This window comes from Phyllostomus discolor, chromosome 5, assembly GCF_004126475.2.
Source record: "Phyllostomus discolor isolate MPI-MPIP mPhyDis1 chromosome 5, mPhyDis1.pri.v3, whole genome shotgun sequence".
NCBI lineage: Eukaryota > Metazoa > Chordata > Mammalia > Chiroptera > Phyllostomidae > Phyllostomus > Phyllostomus discolor.
This window is the reverse complement of record NC_040907.2, coordinates 103,216,560-103,221,212: the sequence shown is the minus strand read 5'-3', so window position 1 is coordinate 103,221,212 and position 4,653 is coordinate 103,216,560. Positions and strand designations below refer to the sequence as shown.

Below are 4,653 nucleotides of genomic sequence, written 5' to 3'. Positions count from 1 at the left end.
CTGGAGAGGTTGTAGGAAAAAAAAGAACCCTGGTACACTATTGCTGAGAATTCTGATTGGTGAAGCCACTGTGGAAAACAGTGTGGAACTTCCTAAAAAAACTAAAAATGGAACTGCCTTTTGACCTGGCAATTCCACTGCTGTGATTATACATTAAGAATCCTGAAACACCAATTCAAAAGAACCTGTGCACCCCAATGTTCATAGCAGAATTATTTACAATAATCAATCACTGGGAACAGCCTAAATGACCATCAGTAAATGAGTGGATCAAAAAAATGTGGTACATTTACACAATGGAAATGTTCCCAGTGTGTAAATACAGCAGAAAAAAAGGAGTGCCTATCCTTCGTGACAGAATGGATGGAACTGGAGAGCATTATGCTAAGTGAAATAAGCCAGGTGGTAAAAGACAAATACCATATTATCTCTCCTATAAATGGAACCTAATCAACAAGACAAGCAAATGAGCAAAATAGAACCAGAGACTTGGAAGTAAAGAAGAAACTGATAAGAACAGATACTACACTTGATCTTAGCCAATAGGCTGAGAAGTGATATATTGATGTGAGAAATAGACGTTGATCAGTTGCCTTCTCGTATATGCCCTGACTGGGAATTGAACCTTCATCCTTTTGGTCTACAGGATGATGCTCCAACCATGGTTGAGTATAGTTGAAAAATACAGGAAGAAGTGAAGGTTATGCAAAGTGAAATAAAGCAATATATACAGGGAACCAACAATGAAGGGAAAGAAACTGAGACTCGAATCAATGATTTAGAGCAGAAGGAAGAAGTATACATTCAACCAGAACAGTGAAGAAACAAGAATTCAAAACAATGAGAGGCTTAGGAACCTCTGGGACAACTTTAAGTGCTTCAACATCTGAATCATAGGGATGCCAGAAGGAGAAGAGGAAGAGCAAGAAATGGAAAACTCATTTGAAAAAATAATGAAGGAGAATTTCCCCAATCTGGAAAAGGAAATAGACTTCCAGGAAGTCCAGGAAGCTCAGAGAATCCCAAAGAAGTTGGAACCAAGGAAGCACACACTAAGGCACATCATAATTACATTACACAAGATTAAAGATAAGGAAAAAAATCTTAAAAGCAGCAAGAAAAGAGGAGAGAGTTACCTACCAAGGGGTCCCATAGACAATCAGCTGATTTCTCAAAAGAAAACTTGCAGGCAAGAAGGGGCCAGAAATAAGTATTCAAAGCCATGAAAGCCAAAGACCTATGACCCAGACTACTCTATCCAGCAAAACTATCATTTAGAATCAAAGGACAGAAAAAAGTGCTTCCCAGATAAGGCCAAGTTAAAGAAGTTCATCATCATCAAGCCCTTATTATATGAGATGTCAAAGGGATTTATCTAAGAAAAAGGAGATGATCAAAACTATGAACAGTAAAATGAAAACAAACTCACAGCTATCAACAACTGAACCTAAAAACAACAACAACAACTAAGTAAACAGCTAGAACAGGAGCAGAATCACAGAAATGGAGATCACATAAGAGTTATCAGTGGTGAGGGGTAGGGGAGAGAATGGTAGAAAAGGTACAGGGAATAAAAAGCATAAATTATAGGTACAGAATAGACCAGGGGAGGTTAAGAATAGTATAGGAAGTGGAGAAACTAAAGAACTTATATGTAAGACCCATGGACATGAACTAAGGAGAGAGAATGCTGGTGGGAGGGGTCATGCAGGGAGGAGGGGAATAAAGGAGAGAGAAAAGTGGGTCAACTATAATAGCATAATCAATAAAATATATTAAAAATAAGACTATAAACAAACAAACAAACAAAAGAACACACTGACAGTGACCAGAGGGGAGGGGTAAGAGTGATAATGGGGGAAAGAGGGGGGAAGGGGCAAGTAAAGGAAGATGAATAGAGGATTCATGGGCACAGAAAATGGAGGGAGATTGACTGTGGGAGTGGGGGTTTGGGGTAAGCAAGGAGGAAAATGACAGGACAACTGTAACTGAACAACAATAAATTAAAAAAAAAACATGACTTTTAACATTTTGACAACACATGTTTAAAAGAACAAAATTAGCACCAGTCTTCTTTGAGGTCTTGAGACTGTGAGATCACTCTCTGGGTCTAGGTGTCATTTCACAGTGGTGATGCTGAGTCTGGGGAGGGTGTGGGACTGTGGTTTCTTGGCCACTGTGGCTGTGGTAACCAGGATGGCCTCAGCATGGGGTCTCACACACTAGCTTTTCTCACTCTTATGGAAATCAACCCTCAGTGTTGGTCACTTGATCACTTTTGTGACACAGGGAGATAAAAGCCCAATACTGGGATGGATGGTGGTTAATCATCCTAAAGAACTTCCTGAAGTTCACCTGCACCAATCCAAAAGTTCTTATTCAGCACCAGCTATGTGCTGCAATGACATTCTTGTAGGTGGTAAGGATACAGTCTGCAATAACAGAAAAATTCTGCCTGCAAAGAGCTTGTATTCTACTTGGGAAAATAGACAATGAACAGAATATATGAGTAAACTATAGTATGTTAGATGGAGAGAAATGCTATGAACAGTGTGCTAGCCCACCCTGTTAAGCCAGTTTTGGAAGTGGCTTCAGGTGCTCACACTCTTGTGCAATCCCTTTCCTTTGACTGTAGGCTGGGCCTAAGACTTGCTTCTAATGACTAGAAAAGAAAGAAATAATGGGATAACACTTCTAAGATTATGTTGAAAATGGTTGTGACTGTCTTCCTGGCACTCTCCCCCTCCCTCCCTTGCACACTGTGTTATTTTGAGTAGCACAGTGGTGGGTCGATGTGCCAGGGCCTCCACCAACAGCTCTCTAGGAATCAATTCATGCCCATAGCCTCCTGAGAGAGCCCAAAGTGGATCCAACCCTGAGATGATTGTAGCCCAGCAGGTTCCTTGCCCGAAGACTGTGGGAGGCACATAGCCAGAGGAATAGCTAACTCACACACAGATTCTAAACCATTGAAACTTTGAGATAACAAATATACAAATATAGTTGTCTTCATGTTACAGGGTGCAGCCAAGAGGGGGACCCCAAATGGGCATTTTAAAATGGGGTCCAGAACTCAAGGTGTCCAGGAGATTTTGGGATGTCTCCATCTTCCCCCCGCCCCCCAGGGTGTGGGTTGGGGGAAGGGACAAATGGAGCAGGGCCATTGAGAGCTGTTTAGCATAGCAACAGCCTTGCAGCTACCCTCTGGCGTGGTCATTTGGCATATCTATAACCTTTGACTGATTGCATAGATATGTTAAGTACCTGTGATCAGCTCTAAGCCAGGGGAATGGAAGTAACTTCCCCACCCAGATGTAACTGGGGGGGCGGGTCCCCTGAGTTACAGCACCTGCGTGGGAGCTCAGAGAGGATTGGCTCCAGGACATGGGGCCACGCCTGCCCAGACTCATGATGGCAGCCCAGTAAAGCTGGAAGGATACGAGTTCTGGCATGTGAAGCCGAGTGTGGGAGGAGTCGGAAATGGGGCTGCAGAGGAAGATTGGCCGCGGAGATTTAAAACCCAGATTTGGCGGCCATTGAGGGGGAGAACCACGCGGACTTGACGGAGTGGAGACTCCTGCAGCCCTGAGAGAGGGAGAACCACGTGGCAGCCCTGAGGGAGAGCCATGCGCAGCCCTGAGGAGGAGAGCCGTGCACAGCCCTGAGAAGAAGAGCCATGTGCAGCCATTGGGGGAGAACCATGTGCATCCCAGAGTGAGGAGAACCATGCACAGCCCTGAGAGGAGAGAACCATGTGGCTGTGGAGGTGCAGAGGGGATCACGGCCATTGGAGAGAGAGCCACACAGCTTTAGCAGAGTGAAGACTCCCGCAGCCCTGAGAGAGGGAGAACCACACGACCTGGCAGAGTGGGGACCCCCACAGCTTTAGAAGGGGGAACCACCACCTGGTTTTAGCAGAGATCCTGGGGACTCAGCCGAGGGTGCCAGGAACCCAGGGAGGTCTCCCAGTCGAGATGGAGTTCTAACTGGGAAGAACCAGAGGCCTGCCTGAGCCATGGACTTCTATTTCCTTTCCTGAGATACGGTACTCTGGACTGGGCAAAGGGGGAAGGAAGGAAGGACTGTGTCTGTTTGTGGGTGTTTTAAGGGACTTTGGGATTTTCGTGAAGACATTATGTCACTACTTTAAGTTTGTATAGCATTAAATAAACATTTCCTTTCCTTTTCACAAATCTCTGGCATTGAGAGATGTCTTTCCTGGGGCGGTGGACATAATGGACCCAGGGCCTTCTTTCAATAATAGTATATCATCCCAGGCCCCCCTTGTTATGTTCTGTAACATTCAGACACTAAGTTTGGGTTCATTTGTTACTCAGCAACCGCTAACTAACACAAAGGGGAATAGAGAGTACCAGGGCAGGAGTGCAGTTTAAAACAGGGTGGGAAAGGGGTTATTTGAGCAAAGACTCAAAAAAGAGAGAGCCATAAGACCTCAGGGGCAGAGCTGGATTTGGAGGCATGAATCTGTGGGAGTTCAGGGCAAGGGTAGCTGGAATAGATGAAAGAAGTAAGAGGCATGGGGAAGGGCAGAGAGGGGAGGGAGGTGTCATGCTAGCATTTGTGCTTCAACTTTAAATTTGGGGAAAGGGAGCCTTTAAATAGGACTTTGAGAAGATGCACATTTTAACAGGG

The 4,653-nt window shown here is 44.7% G+C and overlaps 1 pseudogene; it reads right to left on the bottom strand.

Annotated features, from left to right (window-relative positions):
• Positions 1 to 383: 383 nt before the first annotated feature.
• LOC114498153 lies at positions 384 to 559 on the bottom strand (annotated as a pseudogene).
• Between the last annotated feature and the right edge of the window lie 4,094 nt (positions 560 to 4,653).